The following is a 20631-nucleotide window of genomic DNA, read 5'->3' on the forward strand; positions in this document are numbered from 1 at the left end:
TTCACCAAACCCATTTTATAAGTGGGGCATTATTTCAGCTATTGATATCACTGGCAAGTTTGGTTTAACCCAAACTGTTTTGTCACATATCTTTTAGTTGCCTTTCCTTTCTATGTTTCATTAAAATGGAAATACATGGCTAATCATTTGTATTGATAATGCTTATTGGTAAAGGCTATTTGTTTGTACCATAAGACCAGTATTTCTCCTATAGTAGAGCAGAATTTTTTTTTTGAGGGGGGTGTATACATGTCACTATGTGTGTTATTTTTAAGCTTTTTGAGGTGGTATGGTGTGACACACACAGTTTTGGATGGGCAGGGATTGATTGCTGCAAACTTGACATTCAAATGACTCTATTTTTTTTAAAACTACATTTTGATTTTGGCTAATCTAAGGCCATTTGCGCATTCCTGTGGCAAGCTTGGGATTGTTGCATAGTGCTGCAGACTATGGAACTGTCTGCAGCATATCCATGTCAGTCTGAAGTGATTTCAGTTTACTTTGGCTGCACATTCATGAACAGTGAAAAGCTGAAATTTGAAGCTACATCTCTGGACACATGCGCGCACCACTACAATTCAAATTAATGTAAATTTGCCTAATGTATGTATAACAAGTGTAAACAGCCAGTAAATTGAGCACTACCACTTTAATTTGTCAATAACCGAGATAGGTTGCAAATACATTAAGATACATTAGACTTACTACAATACAGAAATATATTTTTTTAAATATTGTAATTAAATAAGAAACACTTAAACATATTATTTCATAATTGAACTAAAGGTAATTTATAATGGTGTATATGTTATAATAGCATTGATTGATTAGTAGATTTGTGTCATTTTGAAGTTGTATTTAATGACAGCAGCAGTGGAAATGATTACTGATGACAGAAAATGATCATTACTCTGTTATAATTTACTGATTGTGCATACACATGTATTAATGCAGTACTTTACCACAGAAGTTCTGCTATGCTAAGGATATCAGCAGGCTTGTGTGAAAAATTTAATTTGTAGTGACAGTGAGGAATAAAAAATGGCAATACTATCAGTACATGACAATAGCAGAGGGTAGGACAACTTGATTATTTGTGACAATAGCATTTGTTTTCATGACCTGAATGAACTATAGAATACATTGCAGGTTTTACATGGCTATATTGAGATTTCTGAATGAAATTATATGATTTGTGTTAAGTAACATTTTTAGTAAGACATGGCCAGTGTTTTGTACTGTAATAGCTGATTTCATCCAAACATTATTGGCATGCTTGACTGACTGTGGACTCTTTTTTGGTACCTGTAGTATTTATGGAAAATAAGGGATTAAAGCAGAGAAAGAATAACTTCAACTTCAACATAAGGAAACTATTGTCCTCATATCAGAATTTAGGGCATATGGGAAACTTCTTTTTGGAAAAGATGGCTCAGACAAGCTGACAAGAGCAAGGCCTGAGTTCAAGTATTTGTTGAAATCAGTGCAGTGGGTGGCAGAAATCAAGCACTGGTACAGTGCAAGGTTATACTTTTCAGTTTTCTTATATTACTAATAGATACTGTCTAATATGTGTCTATATTTACCAATCACAGTAAGTTCAAATATTTTTCTCCAGTATAGCTTAGCTCATTACAGTTTTGGGCTACAAGTCTGTCTGCATATTTAAACTACTCAGTTTTATAATTTCTAATTTGTATAATTTTCCACTCATTTAATTTCCTTAATACATCTCAGTCTTAATTATTATGACCATGAACAAAAGTAGAATTATAACATATGGATTACTGGCTTCTACAATAAGTGGAAGAATAATAGCTCGAGGACTGGAACACCAAGGTGTTATAGTGTACATTTAGAATGTTTCATTTAGATCCATATTACTCAGAATTTGGTCCATTCATAAGGCATGGCTAAGACTATCTGAAAATGTTGAATATATTATTATAATAATAATTTTGTTTATGGATTCATGGATTTGTACTATTCATCTTTTGTGGATAGCATGCATTTCTGGTAAACATGTCTGCTTTTTTTCTGCTCATCAGCCTTCTTCTGGCCAATTGGCTTATTCATTCCTCATGACCAGAGTAACCTGGAGGGACCATAATTAAGGTAGCTGTTGGGGTGGTTTTGAATTTGTGTAGTTCTAAGCCCTAGCCACTTCAACTGCCCAGGTTCAGTCCATGGTAGGACCTGCAATCAGCATGACCACTATATGACCCCTCATTTCTGCAAGGAAGGGTCTGATGTCAACTGCTTGCCTTGTTCATTCAATGTAGGTGTGATGAGGCAGTTTCTCCAGTAACCATCAGGGACATATATCCAATGCTTATGTGCCCCTGGGCATCCATACTCAATCCCTCCTTCACCAGGATTTGTATGCCCTTCCTGTCTGCATAAACCATCAACACTCATGCCCTTAATCAAACTGACATTGCCTGGATGATAGTCAAGGTTGTAACTTTCTATGCAACATGTAAAGGCAAATATATATCTGTTCTGAAGATGATGAATAAAATTATGCCATTGTCTTTTCTCCAAAATGATCTTCATTATAGTGTAATGACATAGAAGGTTCATAAGTTCATTGTGTACTAGGATAATGACCAGAAGAGCCTTTTTAAGCCTAGCCATGCATCCCAAATATCTGAAGAGTTCTGGTAACCTTGGTAATTGTAAGCAGTGGCTTGGGAGATTAAACATTTAGAAGCAGGGTCTGGGAGATGAACCATTTACAGGGTGCCTGTGTCCATTAAAGACACAGGTGCCAAACCAGGGATTAATTTCCTCTTCCCCATCCAGCTGTCCACCTCAGACTTAAATTGGGTTAGGGAGGAACTCTGCTTCATGTGGATGATGAGCCTGCTCAAGAGAATGGGTAGTCTCTGGGATACATACCTGTCTCTCCAGCAGGTTCTATTTATATCACAAGTAAGATTTAAGTCTTTAGCGTGGGTAATTCTGGTGCTGTTTGTTTTGTGGATATTCAAGAGGTTCATCAGATTGGGGTCAGACAATGCCTTGTATGCCAGGCATAGATCTCCATTCAACAGCCTGCAGGAGACAGAATACAGGGATAAGTCTTTGAGGTAGTCCACACACAAGCTACTTACACTGTATATTCTTTTAGTGATGAACCTCTGAGGGCATTCCAATTGATGGATATGCCTGGTTAGGTACATACCAAAGGGGGCACTATACTCAATAAGTCTGATGAATACTGACTACATTGGAACAATGATCTCCTTGGAACTTGATGCTATACCTTTGTTTATGAGTTGCACAACACAGAATGATTTCCTCACAACTGTAGCATGTGATGGTCAAAGGATAGTCTGCTGTGTATGTGTGTCCCCAAGTTAATGACTATTGGGTTGACTCTTAGGGATATGTTGTCAATATTATAGTTACCAGGGTAAATTGATTTTCTAAAAGCTACTATTATGCATTTGTTGGCACTTAGTTTTAGTCCATGACTCTGACATAATTATTTGTCTGTGCCAGCCCATTCATGTCTTGTCTGTGCCAGCCCATTCATGTCGGTGGAGGATTCTATGACTGGTCATAATTTGGAATCTTCTGCAAATTTAGTCTGTCAGAGGCCCTTGACATTGGTCTTGACTTCCCTGAGGGACTCCTGTTGAGTCTGGCCTCTTTGTAGAGGTGAACCCTCCAGTTCTGACTTTATGGGTGCTATCTGTGAGCCAGCTGGCTATTCACTGGGTTATGTATGGGTTTATACCTAACTTGTTCAGGTGGTAACAATGTCTGACTCAGGTATTGTGTAAAATCCCTTGGCCAGGTCAAGGTAGGCAGTGTGAAACATTTTGTCTTCATCCATTGATTTGGAGATCTTCTCAAGGAAGTCCACCAGGTTGAGTTGGCATGACCTGCCCTTGATGAAATCAAAAATGGGTTGGGTATAGTATTTGGACGTTTCCTATGTCATTACTTATCATTTCCTTCATAATTTCTCTACAGCTTTGCATATGAAACTAGTGAGACTTAAGAGTCTGTAGTTTCCAGGGTCTGTAGATGGCCCATATTTGTGTAGAGGGATGTCTGCTGCTTTTCTTAGTTCTTAAGGCATGAAGCCTCTTTGGAGACTACAATTAAATAACAATTCCATGGGTCTGATAGGTCATGATTCATGTTATTTAGAAGGCATCTTGAGATATTGCAAGGTAGTTTTCTTTGCCTCAGAAAGAACATTGAGGACCTGTTCCCTAATAATAGAAGTGGGAGTTATATTTGATGGTATTTCATGAGAAGATGTTGATAGGGAGAGAGGGGTAAATTCAGAGCTGAATTTTTCTACCAGTAAGTTTACTGTATCTTCTGGCTCAGTACTGGGCACTCCATTAACAATGATCTCTGCTCACAATTGTGTATTGCCTTTGAGATTGCAGACCTAGCAAAATAATGCATTGTGGTTGTCCTTGGCCTGGAAGGCCAAATTTACCACAAATTTGGCTTTTGTGGATGTTATATGTCAACTACGTTGTTTGCTTACTTTGATGAGATTGCTTTTATTGTGCTGGGCGTTAGGCCTCCTAATTTTTGCTATGATTCTCTCTTCTGTTTTACAGCCTATAGATGTTGTGATTTTAACAAGGTGGCTTATTTTTTTTAGTTAGTTCTGTATTTATTCCTGGTGGGTACAGCTGCCTCTAAACAGCTATTATAGGGTTTCTGTGAACAATTCTGCATAAGCAGGACTTATGGAAGCTTGAAATTTTGACAGGTTATCACTTAATAGCAGGAAGCTAGCCTTAGATTATTCCTGAATATTCCAGGTTTAGCTGAGGTTCAAGGTTTTATTTTTACTTCAAAGGAGACCATTTTGTGGTCTGACCTCACCAGAGAAGACATTACACTAGTGGGTGTGCAGCACTCTCCCATATTAGTAAGGACTAGATCCTGTATGCTTGCGCCCCTGGTCAGCATACTGACAATCTTGCCCAGGGAGTTTGTGTTTACAAAATCCAGGAATCTCTGTGCCTGCCCATTTGGTGTCATATATGATTGCCAGTTACTAGTAGGGTAATTAAAGTCACACATGAATATGTGATTGGGTTGGATGGTGAGTGTTTGCAAAAAGCTTAAATACATGTCATTAGTTTCCTGGGTCATAGAGGGGGACCTATAGCTTGCAAGAATGTGGTATGGAATTTTGCCTATGGTGATTTGAACATGGAGGAACACTATCCAGTTTCACCAGCCTTGAAGTATATTTAATTCTGATGTAAATTGAGACAATTCCACCTTTAGTCCCTGTTTGTGTAGTAGCTGGTATAAATGTATGGAAGTCATTATAGTCTTGTACTACCTATGTGCTCTCTGTGGCTTATGACTGATCTCCAAGTATAAAATGGAGCAGAATAAAATGATAGCCAGCAGTTATAAAAATAAAACATATTTAATAGAATCCAAACATAAGCACCTTCACAGTTGCTCAGACTGCTTCTTCAGACAATTCTATTAGTCAAAAACCTTCTTCCCTTAAATACAGTGCTTAACACTCAAATGCACTACCTTCCTGATTGCTTGTTGCACATTTAAAGAAACACCATCAATGCTACTGCAGAAACAGCTAGTACTAAATACATGACTAGTTACATTCAAAGCTACATAATAAAATGTGTAGCTATAACCACATTGCCTGTTTAGTGTATGTATCTATACTATATATAAACTACATATAAAATAATAAGTAATATGCTAAGATATATATATATATATATATATATATATATATATATATATATATATATATATATATATATATATATATATATATATATATATATATATATATATATATATATATATATATATATATATATATATATATATATATATATATATATATATATATATATATATATATATATATATATATATAAAACATATATGTTAGCCTGTTACCCCAACAATATACACACATTTTTTGGGTATCCTATTGAAACTGTGTTATCTACGCAGTGGTCTAGCTTTCAATATGGGTTTGATGGGGACTTTGTCATTCAAACCACTACCACTGTCAGCTCTTAGTTTAATAATCCAGGAGGTTTCATTGGTTTCTGTCCTATTTTTAACATCTCCATGTCTCCCATCCAGTCTAGTCTTTTCCATAACTAGGAAGTGAAATTTGTGTCTGTACCCTTTATGAATGACATGTTTAGCTAAGGCATTAGTGGTGGTACTAGTATTGATATTTTATATATATATATATATATATATATATATATATATATATATATATATATATATATATATATATATATATGTTCTCTGATCCTGTCACATAGTTTCTGATCAGTTTTGCCCACATAAAATGAGCTATATATATATATATATATATATATATATTTTAGTGGCTGTTCTAGCATTACTTGAGAAATAAACGGGTAGTCTCACTGTGTTGTGCTTATTATTACTCTGCATTCGAGCGTCCATCCCATCAGTAACATCGGAGAAATAGAGGTGTGCCTTCTCTGTTCTTTTTTCCTTGACCTCTTGAATAATACACCTAACTTTGTGTCTGCTATATCCCCTGCTTAAAAATCTATTCTCCAGTTCTTCTATTTCTGTCACAAAAACCTCATCCTTTTTACATGACCTGGAAATACTCATAGCTTGTCCCCTTACTATATTATCGAATACATGTGAGGGATGCATGCTACTTCTATGTAGTAAGTTGTTTCTGTGACATGTTTTCCTATTAACTTTGGTGCTGACATCCCCTGTTCGAGGCTTGGACACACTTATGTTTAAATAGGATATCTGATCATATGAATATTCTATGTTAAAATTCAAAAAGGATGTCACACCATTAATGTAAATGTAGAAAGTCTCCAATTCTCCTTATGTGTTTCGCCATATTAAAAACAGGTCGTCTACAAACCGTCGGTAGAAGCATACTTGTTCCCTGTATGGTCCCTCCATTATGGCCCCTTGCTCCCAAGTGGCCATCACCAGGTTGGCATAGCTACTTGCACAGCATGTGCTCATAGCTACGCCATCCACTTGTAAATAGATGTCCTTTTCAAAAATAAATACATTGTTTTCCAGAACTGTCTCCATAAGGAGGCATAATACATCTATATACTTAGTATCAGACTTACTATGCTTAACCAAGTATTGTTGCAACACAGTTATCCCATTTTCATTAGGTATTTTTGTAAATAATGACTCAACATCTAGAGTTACCAGAATGAGGTCAGCCATGCTAGCTTGGTCCCTAAAGAAAGCATATAGGTCTCTCAGAAAATGTTTTGAGTCACTTAAGATTGCAGAACTGCATTCTAATAAGATTTTAAACGTTATGTCTAAATAAACAGAAATTGACTGTGTGCACCAATTTCTCCTAGAAACTATCAGTCTTAAGGGAGGGTTAGTAGAGTGATTGTGTATTTTGGTTATACCCTGTATGATTGGAATAAGAGTTTCTCTATTTTAAAACACTTATATAGGGAGTACTCAATATCTCTAGATAATAAACTCCCCTCTAGCACATTGTTCACTCTATTTATTATGCTGTCCACCTCCTTATGTGTAAACAACTTATAAGCTTCATCCTCCATCAGGATTCTTCTCATGCTGGAGACATAATGTTGGTAATCCATTACTACTACAGGACCACCCTTATCTGCTGGGTGTATGAAAATTGTGTTGTCTATATGTAAATCAACAAGTACCTTATATTCTAACTTAGTCAGATTGTTATATGTTATATGTTCTGTGACGCCCATGTACTGGCCCAGTAATCAAGGAGCCTCAATCCTTACCACTAACACCAGTGAGGGATGTGCACATTGGGAGGATGACAACTGCACCCACAGTAAAGTACAATTTTCCTTAAGAGCACCCAGAGGTCACAGTCAGTCTGGGGATGTTTTTCTCTCTCTCTCCAAATCCTCAATAAGACTCCCCACTGGCATATTCATAGGGTTAAGATGTCAGTCTAGTGGTCAAGCCAAAACCTCCAGCATCCTCTCTGTACAGCCAGTGCTTCGTGTCCTTGCCCAAGTAGCTGACACACACACACACACACACACACACACACACACACACACACACACACACACACACACACACACACACACACACACACTTTGAGATCTGATTTATTTGTAAACACACAGACACTCCAGGGGAAGGCTGGCACAAGTTTACTAGCTATGCCCCCTTCTGCCAAGACTATAAGGTAGAACGCACTGCCATGAACCACTCTTATCAACTACTATATAAGGCCCTTACAATGGGTGACAAATTCTACTGTGTGATATTACTATTATCCAAATGGTAAGTGTGACCAGAACTTTTAAGGCTATTCAAGAGTGACCTACACTGTATCACCAAATACATACGCAAGTACCCTAAGAGCTTAAATATCTCTATACAAAACCAGCCACAATTAAAAGGTTTAAATATATTTAATAATAAAAAATAAAAACAAAAGACATTACTCATTAACTCAACACAGTGACAATATATTTCAAAATCACAGGAAATACTTTAAAATGTACCTCAATGATTGCCTACTATAAGAATTGTTTATATCTAACATATTGTGTATGTTTGCTATAAGTATGCTTTATTTATTTCTCTTTTCTCATGTACTGTATTGTATTGTGTAGCTTTTCTCCCCGGGTCTCTCCTGAAAATGGACCTGTGTCCAGTCGGACTTTCCCAGTAAACAAATGTAAAATAAAATAAATAAATAAAACAATATTGCAGAACAGTGTCACATAAATACAGAAAACATCTAAACTACTCTTGCTATATTCTTATCTATCTCTAAGAGATACTATGCCCTAAATGCCTTACTTACAGAGCCAGGCAGATATAGATAAGAAGTGTTGAATAGATGTTTACAGGTCCAAAACAAAATACAAAATGCCCTGACTTTCTCTCTGAGATAGTTCTTAAATTAATAATACACATTACTGCTGGGTTAGCTAGATGACATCACTATTTGACACATGCATCTAGTTCCCAGGCTAAACAGATACCAACAGAATGTAACATGTCTCTATGAAAAATACGTATCTTTTAGAAGCTGATACTTATCTCTTAGAAGCTTGCTTGAAACTGGAAGTCATAAAACAATTACCTTGGAATTATCTGTATTTCCAGACAATAGAAAGAAGCCCCTAGCCTAGACATCCTGTTTCTTAGCTAAGATAAACCAACTTTATAGCAGGTTGTAAAACTATTTACTTATTTTCTCAGAATGTGCAAGTTAACTCTGTATGTCCCACCTTCTACTATGAAAACATACATTTGCAGAGGCATATAGTCCATATATATTTCTGGTCTTCTCCAGCAGAGTGCACTGTGCTTATATTTTTGAAGCTCAGCACATAGCATATAGTTTAATCATAACATATAGTTCTCTTACATTTGTAAAACAAGCCTGTGGATCATATTAATATTTACAAATGACATAGGATTATTTACAAAATTCTAGCTGGCTGGTTGACAGCCTTTCACAACCCCCCCTTGAAAACTCAAGCTATTTTTTCAAGTGACCCTTGAGAAACATTGCTTGAGAGGATTGAGCCTATCTGGCAATACTTTTCTCCATTCCCTGTCTTGAGAACCCATCTGCATTGGCATTGCTAACCCCACTGTGGTGCTGTACTGTCATATCATATGCTTGCAACCCTAGGCTTCACCTTAGGAACTTGGCATTTTGCTGGCTGGCTCAATGTAACCAGATTTGGGGATTGTGATCTATAACTACAGTGAATTGTCTTCCATACATATAAGGCTGAAGTTTCTACAGTGCCCGCACTATGGCTAGACATTCCTTTTCTACAGCTATATAGCATTACTCCCTGAGTTGGAGCCTATGACTGAGATAAACCACTGGGTGCTCTTCTCTCTCTGAAGAAATCTGGCTGAGTACAGTCCCCTCCCCATGGTTTGAAGCATCCACCTGCACTGCAAATTCTTTGCTGTAATCTAGACTGGCTAACACAGGGTCTTCCCAAAGCTTCTTTTAGCTTCTGGAATGCATGCTTACATGCTGGATTCCACACTACCTTATCTGGCCTATTTTTCCTTGGCAGGTCTGTGAGGGGAGCATCTATGGTACTATAACTGGGGATGAACTTTCTGTAGTACCTTGCTGCCCCTAAAAATGCCCTCACCTGCTTTTTGGTAACAGGTGCAGGCCATGCCTGAATGGCTACCACTTTGGCCGGCTCTGGCCTGATCTTACCACTCTCCACTCTATGCCCCAGGTAGGAGACCTCTGCTATATCCACCTGACATTTGCTGGGCTTAATGGTCAACACTGCCCTCTGTAGTCTGCCCAACACCTCCCTAACATGCTGAAGGTGCTTTTGCCAGGAATGGCTGTAGATAGCAATATCATCTAGGTAAGCAAGTGCAAAATCTCCTGCTCCTGCTAGGATATGATCTACCAACCTCTGGAAAGTTGTTGGGGCATTTTTCATCTCAAAGGGCATCTTTGTGAACTCACACAAGTCAAAAGCAGTCACAAAGGCTGACCTCTCTCTAGCACTGGGAGTCAAGGGCACCTGCCAGTAACCCTTGGTAAGATCAATGGTGGTAAGATACTTAGCCCCACCCAGCTGCTCTAGGGCTTCATCTGTCCTAGGCATGGGGTAAGCATCTGACTCTGTGTGGTTATTTAGTTTCCTGTAGTATACACAGAACCTGGCGCTGCCATCCTTTTTTGGTACCAGCACAACAGGGGAGGACCAGTGAATGTTGGACTCCTGAATTACCCCTAGTTCCAACATTTCCTGTATCTCCTCCCTCAGAGTATGTTTGATGCTCTCAGTCACCCTATAAGGGACATGCCTAATAGGCCTCTGGGGTCCTGTATCCACATGGTGCTGCACCAAGTGGGTGTATCCTGGTTTCCCAGTGAACATGTCCCCAAACTCCTGTAACACTACTTGGATTTCTTGAACCTGGGAAGGAGACATTTCCTGGAACATTGCTACCCCTTCCACTGAGGTGTCAGTCCAAGCCTCACTGAGGTGATCAGTAAACAGATCTCCCTCAGACTCTTCCTGCAATCCACATCAAATACTCATGACAAGGGCCTCCCTATCATGGTAAGGTGTCATCATGTTAACATGGTACAATTTGTACCTCTGCCTCCTGCCTAGCATTCTAAAATGTAGTTAACATCACTGACCTGCCTTACCATCTTGTAGGGTCCCTCTCAAGCTGTCTGCAGCTTGTTGTGTCTGACAGGAACAGCAACCATTGCCTGCTGTCCTACAGCACACTCTCTAGCTTGAGCATTCCTGTCATACCAGACCTTTTTCTGCTGTTGCACTTCTGCCAGGCTCTCTTGGGCCATGCCCATGAGTTCCCTGAGCCCTGTTATGAGGTTTAGGACACATGCCAGAACAGATTCCTTGTGTGATTCACAATCACCCTCCCACTCATCTCAAATTAAGTCTAGAGGCCCCCTCACCCAATGCCCATACAGCAACTCAAATGGTGAAAACCCTGTGGATTTCTGGGGAACCTCTCTATAAGCAAACAACTGATGGGGCAAATATTTGTCCCAGTCACTCTTAAACTGTTACTATTACTCAAACGGTAAGTGTGACCAGAAATGTTAAAGCTATTCAAGAGTGGCCTATACAGTATCACCAAATACATATGCAAGTACCCTAAGAGCTTAAATATCTCTATACAAAAACAGCCACAATTAAAAGGTTTAAATATATTTAATAATAAATAATAAAAACCCAAGACAATACTCATTAACTCAATGCAGTGACAATAGAGTTCAGAATCACAGGAAATAATTTAAAACAACATTGCAGAACAGTCTCACATAAATACAGAAAACATCTAGACTACTCTTGCTGTATTCCTATCTATCTCTAAGAGATACTATGCCCTAAATGTCTAACTTACGAAGCCAGGCAGATATAGATGAGAAGTGCTGAAGAGATGTTTACAGGTCCAAAATAAAATACAAAATGCCCTGACTGTCTCTCTGAAATAGTTCTTGAATTAATAATACACACACCTGCATCTAGTTCTCAAGTTAAACAGATACCAACAGAATTTAACATGGTCTATGAAAAATACTTATCTCTTAGAAGGTGACACATCTCTTAGAAGCATGCCTGAAACTGAAGTCATAAAACAATTACCTTGGAAATCTGTAATTACCTCTGTTTCCAGACAACAGAAAGAAGCCCCTAGCCTAGACATCCTGTCTCTTAGCTGAGATAAACTAACTTTATAGCAGATCGAAAACTATTTACTTATTTTCTCAGAGTTTCAAGTTAACTCTGTATGTCCCACCTTCTACTATAAAAACATACATTTGCACAGGTATATAGTCCATATACATTTCTGCTCTTCTCCAGCAGAGTGCACTGTGCTTGCATTTTTAAAACTCAGCACATAACATATAGTTTAATCATAACATATAGTTCTCTTACATTTGTAAAACAAGCCTGTGGATCATATTAATATTTACAAATAAGATAGGATTATTTACAAAATTCTAACTTGCTGGCTGACAGCCTTCACATGTACTTTCCTTACATCACAGTTTTTATACAACTCTTCTTTGCACAATTTTTCAAAAACTTCCAGCACTGAATTATTTACTGGAATGTAAGTACTATGTTTTCTAAAGTGAAATAACATTTTATCAAATTTATTGTTTACAAAATTCAGCTTTAACATTACATTCCTTGTAAAGCACTCTAAGTCCAAAATAAAGTCTGTTACCATTGCTTTCTGAGAAGGAATGAAAGAGAGACCCTTCTCAAGTACTGTTTTTTAGTCTCTGTTAACACTCTGTTAGAAATGTTCCATGATTGCTCTTGACTGTCCACATTTTCTTTATAGTTGGCATATGCTGTTGGACAATTGCTTGCTTCCTCTTGGAGCTTGTTCTGCTCCAACTCCTGTAGCTATGAATCATGCTCACTTTTTGTTAGCCACAGGCAGAGGGAATGGATGAAAAACCTGCTGCTGTTTTCCATCATTTATGTTGTTGAAATTCCCCCTACTGGTCGTAGCTTAAATTACAGTCATCTGCTGCATATGTTCACTGGATTCAGCCTGTTGCCTGTGTTTTGTACTGGTCTGTTTCCTTCTGGCCCCCACTGTTGTACTGAATTAACAACCTACATGCTGGAGGAATACATTTCTGTCAAACTCAATTGTCTTGATTTTAATCTGCAGCTGTTTCCTCTCAAAAATATTGAGTGAGTCTAATACAGCACCAAGCTTCACATCCACTAATTCCATAGGAAATTCACTCTACAGCTCATTTTGAAGAGATGCAGCCTTTTGACACAGTGACTCCTCCTCTGGTCTAAAGAATTCAATTATAAGCCTCATATAGTTGAAACTCGACTCTAAGTTCATTTTTGCCACCCTGTTAATAGTTCTGTATATTTGTCTTCGTATGTTGGCATTTTAAAAATATGGAGGACTCTAGAACTATTTGTAACTTCAGATTTTTCTCCATATGATATCTCTGCAGTTGCAGAAATTTTAACTTAAGTAACATATTCTCAAGCTGCAGCATTTTGTTGTTTAGTGTAGCTACATCAACAGATGCCTCTGCAGTTTGGTTACATAATGAAACAGTTTCCCCCACTTAAAAGTGGGTTGCAGTCATCTCTAAAAGTTTTAATAAATCTTTCAACACAGGCTTTACCTACTTTCTTGCTGGTCTCATCTCAGTGTATAGTCCAGTTCCACATCAGGCAGTCCCTCTTCCTTTCCTTTCCTGTTGGTCGTCCTGTGGAGCAGGCTATTTATCTGGGTTATCTTTGTGCTGTTGTACTGTGGATAGTCTCCAAGAATAATGCTCCATGGTCAAATATTTATCATTGTCTTTATCCAAACAAATACATATCTGTGTTTCATAATAATTCAAATAAAAGTCAAGCATGAGGAGCATTGTCAATGCTTTAGCATTGTTCATGGGTACTTACTCTGGAGAACTTGCCCATTGCAATAACAAATGGGTAGAGGGTTGAATTAATTAACATTTACAGTTTAGCACTGCACAGCCAAAATGACATAGGTATGATCTACATTAAAAATAATTCTGCTGAGCCAGCAGCCTATGGCTTGCATGCACACAGACAGACACACACACACACACACACACACACACACACACACACACACACACACACACACACACACACACACACACACACACACACACACACACACACACACATGTATATATCTGTAACTATATTTCTATTTATATCTATACATATCGATTTATATGTATAGATATATAAACATATATACACACATACATATATATATATGGGTCTACTTGGGAATCACGAAATTCCAAAATGCCGAGACAAGAATCACAAAAGTTAAAATGCCAAACTACATACGTTTTCCGAGGGCAAGTAAACACTTGTCCAATGTGAAGAATCATATCCTTTTCTCCACTATACTGTGAGACCAGAGTTGATATATATAGTTGGGTGTGTGTGTGGAGGGCATAGCCCCCCCCCTTAGGTAGGTTTGAGATAGTGTGGTGTGTTTTAATGTGGTATTGGGCAAGTGTTTACTTGCCCTGGGAAAACTTATGTGGTTTGGCATTTTAACTTTTGTAATTCATGTCTCAGCATATTGGTCTTTGGCATTTTAGAAATTCGATATTATGAAGTAGATATACACACACATATATATATATATATATATATATATATATATATATATATATATATATATATATAGAGAGAGAGAGAGTTCACGAAGAGCAGACATAATACCCTGACTGGTATAATAACAGCAGTGATGAAAAACATTTTTTTTTATTTTAATAAAAAGACATACCAACAGGTTAAAGGTATAGCAATGGGGTCTAAAATGGCCCCAGCTTTTGCTAACCTGGTGTTAAGTACATGGGAGTTGGTAACTCTCATTTTTCTTCGTGGCTTCAACAGTATTCGCCTCTATAGGCGTTTTATTGATGACATTGTTTTTTTTATTTTTTTTTATGGGAAGGGACTAAAACTAATCTGGACATTTTTATTGATGTTCTTTCCAGCAGCATTTCCTATCTGGACTTTGTAGTTTCTGGCTGCGGATCAGAAGTCTCTTTCTTAGACACCACTTTAGCAGTGAATGAAACTTTTTGCACATTCCGGTCCAATGCATGTAGAAAATAACCTAGAGAAACAACTTTTTAGACTTTAATAGTCAACATCCTTTTTTGTTAAGAAAAATGTTGTCAAGGGACAGTTTATCAAACTGTCCAGAATTATCAGTGATGAAGACATCTTTCATATACAATGTGAGTTTCTGCCTCAAATGTTCTTCAACAGACATTACCCACAACAGCTTGTACCAGACATTTACAGTGAAGTGGCCTTAGAAAGACACAATAAACACAAACCCATCCTATGATATGGGTTTGAAAACAAGCATAAAATAGACCATATTTGGCAAAATACTGACAGAAACTACAGCTTCCCGTTACCCATCTGCAGGGACATGGCATTCATCAGGAAGGTTATCTGCAAGAACTTGAATATTATAAAAGCCCACGATTCTTTGAGCAACCCTTTAGGGACAGAACCTGTGTTTACATGTAAAAAAAAAAAACATAACGTTGAAAGCTTTTTTTGAAAATAATGATCTGCACTATCTATTAAGCCAACCAAGTAAAGGAAGTGATTGTGGCATGTTTAATTGTGGCAAATGTATGGTGTGCTCTTTAATGTACATAGGAAATGTATATAAATTTGTTCACTGTAATTTCCTTGCCTATTTTAAAAGACATTTTGATTGCCATTCCTCCATGGCAGTTTACATAGAGGTGTGTAACAACTGTCGTGCATTTTACATTTGAAAAATGATCAGAAGGCTTTCTGATCAAGTTAAGGAACATTTGGCTACCATTAGGCAAAAAGATAAAACCAACACATTAGAATGGCACAATATTAGATGTCATGACTTTACTGGTTTCAGATTTCTAGCTTTAGAACAGATTGATCAGTTTTTGGTGACTCTGACACTTCTTTGCAGCTAAAAGACCTCCGTTGGCAGTTACTTTTAAATGCTGAAATGGTTCCGAGGCTGAATGAAAACATGAATCTCAAATGTGCATTATGCTGGTTTGTATGAACCTATTTGGACATGCCCCACTCTTTTTGATTAGCTACTTTATTTACAGATGGTTGTTTCTAGATTGCTGATGGGCTAATTTCTGTTTTGATATGTTTCTATAGGATATTGATGTTATCAACCATTTTTAAAAAGTGTGCACTTGTTATATTACTTATTACACAGTTTTACTTTACAGTATTAGTTTTGATGAAATTCTGACATTACAGAATGAAAGCGGTTAACAACAGATCTGAAGTAGGCAGACTTCATTTGTCTGCAACCTGTGGGTATCGGATCCGACCTCAGATCCGAGCCGGCCTTTCAAAAGCTTAGGCTCCGAGCTCCTAGCTCCTCCCTCTACCCATAACCCCTTGCCAAGCCCTGACTGACCTCAGATTTCGTTTGCCACTTTCAAGTTGCGACGGATTCCTTGAGCTCCTAGTGCAGATAAGTTTTCTGACAGGAAAATTTTGTAAAATTTAACCTTTTTTGATTATTTTAGATAGAAGTGTGTCTGTTAGGCTTTCCTTCCTCTATCTTTTATATTTTCTTCTCGGGTTTGCGTAGTTTGAGTGGTTTGTGTGTGTTTAGGCCTGTTAGGGCTAGAGTATGTCTGAAGCCCATAAGGCAGTTTTCTAAGTGCACCAAGTGTGGCCATAAGCTGTCCCCGGCGGATGGCCACACTCGGTGTGTTAGTTGGGGTTGAACACCTGTCATCTGGTTGTACCATTTGTGCAGGGTTCAACCCCTGAGCTTTGAGGGAGCGGAGGTCGCTTGTTCTGGCGGGACTTCTCTCCAGATACCGCTCGCTTCTGCCCCTTCTACACAGCAAGCAGTTGCTGTGGGCTCTCCTCCCGGCTGGGACTCAACCTCCCTCTAAGATGCCGGAGGAGAGAGACTTCTAGGAGAGAGAAAGAAGGAGAGGCACAGGAGAGGCACCACAAACTGAGAGCTGAAACCTCTAGTTCGGCTCCTCCATCCAAGCGGGCCTCCCTGTGCCTTCTAGTTTCCTCCTCCTCGGCTCCTCCCCTCGGTTCTCTCCTGGGCCCGAGGAGGAGGAGGCTAGCCCTTCAGCGAGGTCCCCAAGGCGGCTCTCTAGGTCCGCCTCGACTAGATCTACCTTCTCCATGAGTAAAGCAGACATGGACCGGATGATGAGGAGATTCATCCAGGCCCAAATGCAAATGGGAGTGCTCCTAGGCCCCAATCCGGGAGGCTTTCCCCTTTGGCTCCTTCTCCGACCCACACCATGGGTTCGAGCTGTCGGCGCCGGGCAGAGTTGGATCCGGTGGGTCGGATCCGATAGGTCGGCGCGCCCCATCCTTGACCTCGAGCCGAGGACCAAGCCTCGGATCCGAGGAAGCTGGTGTGTCTTCGGCCCGTCTGGGTCGGCACGGTCTCGGATCCGACGGTCCAGCTCCGATCCGGGGTCGGCTCGGGGTTCAGAGAAGCTGGCTCCCCTGTGGAAAGGGCACTGTTGAGGACTTCCCCGGTCCCTGCCATGGCTCCATCCCGCACTCCCTTGCAGTTGGGCCAGGCTCCCACCAGCCGGTCCCAGGGACAGCCCGCCTCGATGTCCCAAGTAGTTCCCTTGGAACATCCAGCTGCGGAAGAGTACTGACAGCCCCAAGAAGTACCGGAAGCGTAAGTGCAAAGGAGGCACATGGACTCCCCGAGTCCGCTATCAAGAAACAGACTTGGATGAAGGGAGGCTCCCAAGGTCACCCCTGAAGACGTCTCATTTGGAGACATTATGGAAATGTTGAGGATCAGGGGGGGTGGTCTGCCCCCAAGGCCTCCTCAGACGAGTCTGTGTTCTTGGAGGCATTCGAGGAGGGCCCATCTACCTCTTGGGTGTCCCTCCTGCCGACCCTCTGGTGGACCTTATATCCACCGGCGTGGAAGGATCCGGACACCGTTGAGCCTGTACCCAAGCGTCCTGACCGTATCCTTTCCCTCCGGCGGACCGCATTCACTGGAGCAAAGGCCCTCCAGTAGATGCCATGATGATGGCTGCAGCCACTAAGAGGGAGTTGGCCCAGGAGAGTCCCTCTATGCATCCTCCGGCAAGGAGTCCCCGATGGATCGCATTGGGGAAGATTTCAGTTCAGCAACCTTTTTCTTTGAGAACGCTGAACTACATGGCACACGCCATCAGGATGCAGCGGGATTTGATTAAAGAATACGCTGCATCTCCCCCAGAGTCCATGTCGGGTGAGGACAAGCAGGTATACTCCACCTGAATGGCCACTCTTAGAGCAGTTTCTAACACATCTATGCGGCTACTTTCTCACGCTACCGAGGGAGCCGCTAGAGCCAGCGGAGCAGGCCTAGTCATGAGGCGGCAGGCCTGGCTCCACCACTGTGATTTCGCAGAGCCCTTCAAGGCGACTTTCGCTAATGCCCTTTGATGGTTCTGCCTTGTTTGGCAAAACTGTTCAAACATTGGTCCAGAGCGAGAAGGATGGGAAGACGCTGTCTGCCGTCGGAGTCCGCTTCTTCAACCCCAGAGGTCCTTCTCAAGAACCAAAAGGGACAGAAGAAGATGTGGTTCCGAAGTCGCAGCAGTCCCAACCTGCTCCGGATAACCAGTCCTCCTGGCAGAGGAGGACAGGGAGGTCCTAGAGGCAGAGGGGCTCCTAGAAACTTTGGGTCCAGAAAACCTTTCTCTGATAGGCCCATGCAGCAGCCCTGAAGGGTTGCCTGGCTGTCCGTCTCTGGAGGCAGTCGGGGGGCATTTTTCAAGGCACCTAACTTCTTGGGAGTCCATCACAACAGACCGTTGGGTGCTTTGATATCCAGAGGTTATACAATTCCCCTGTACAAAGTTCCCAGATCTTGCAGCCTCCCAGATGTACCACCCGACCAAAGGGAGGCAGCAGCTATCGAAATCGGACAGCTGCTAGAAAAAAGAGCTATCCAGTGCGTCCCCCTAGATCAAACCGGGTCAGGGTTTTACTCCAGGTTCTTTTTAGTGCCAAAGAAAATGGGAGACTTAAGACCGATCTTAGATCTTTCCCTGCTGAACCTGTCAGTAACCAAGCAAAAGTTCCGGATGGTCACCCTTCAATCTATACTCCCCCTCTTGAGGGAGAACGACTGGATGTGCTCCATCGACCTCAAGGACGCCCACATTCGCATGGACAGACGGTCCAGGAGGTTTCTTCGCTTCCGGCTGGGAGCCAGTCATTATCAGTTCAGGGTCCTCCCCTTCGGTCTCACCTCAGCCACCAGGGTGTTCACCAAGGTACTAGCGGTTGTAGCGGCCCACCTGAGACTCCAGGGATTACAGGTCTTTCCGTATCTGGACGACTGGCTCCTGACGGCAACATCAAGGCATCTTCTGCGCTCAGCCAGGGACTACTTCCTTCATATAGCCCCAAGGCTGGGCATCACTATCAACTGGGAGAAATCTTTACTTCACCCCACACAAATTATAGATTTCATAGGAGGAAGGCTAAACACCAGGTCAATGCGAGCCTTCCTCACCCCAGACAGAATTTCCAACCTGAAGTGTCATGTCGCAGCGGTCCTGCAACCATTTCCGACAGCAGCTTCGGTCCTGAGGGCCCTAGGTTCGATGGTGGCAGCTATCCCGCTTCTTATTCATGCCACGATGCGGGTTCTTCAATGGACCCTTCAGGTTCAGTGGTCCCCTCTCTATTCCTCTCTCAACAGTCCGATAGTGGTCAGCAAAGCATGCAAGGATTCCCTTCTTTGGTGGCTTCGGTCTCCGAGCCTCTGACAGGGAGACCTTTTGTGCAGCATTTCGAGCCACAGTGACCACGGACGCGGGGGCATTCTGAAGATTGTCCAAGGCACGTGGAACCCCACAGAGACTTTGTTGCATATAAATGTCCTGGAAATGAGGGCTGTGCTCCTAGCGTTGCAAGCACTTCACAACCTTCATCCTTCAGGGACTATTGCGATTCAGACAGACAACATGTCAGTAGTCTGGTACATCAACAAACAGGGAGGAACCAGGTCCTATCCCCTTTGTCGAGAGGCCATGAGAGTCTGGGAATGGGCAATTTCCACCAAACGCTTTCTTGTAGCAATGCACATTCTGGGAAAATCCAACATCCTTGCGGACAAACTCAGTCGCACCATTCTTTCCCCTCACGAGTGGTCTCTCAATCCTCAGGTAGTGAAGAAGATTTTTGCCATCTGAGGGGCAACCCTGTTGCGATCTTTTTGCCTCTCACTCAAATGCCAAATTGCTTCGAATCCCGAGACGCGCTGGTGCATGCTTGGCCTCCCGGTCTCCTTTATGCCTATCCTCCACTACCTCTGATGCAGAGGCTTCTGCAGAAAGCCAACAGTTTGGGGAGCAGAATGATTCTCATTGCCCCGTTCTAGCCTCGTCAACCCTGGTTCCCCTTTGTATGGTCTCACAAAGTGAATCCACCCTGGATTCTGGATCCGATCCCGGATCTCATCTCCCACCCTCTGGGAATTCCCCCCAATCTACGCACCCTGAAATTGACAGCTTGGCTGCTCCAGTTC

Source organism: Protopterus annectens, chromosome 5.part1 (genome assembly GCF_019279795.1).
Source record: "Protopterus annectens isolate FY-2018-M chromosome 5.part1, PAN1.0, whole genome shotgun sequence".
Taxonomy (NCBI): Eukaryota; Metazoa; Chordata; order Ceratodontiformes; family Protopteridae; genus Protopterus; species Protopterus annectens.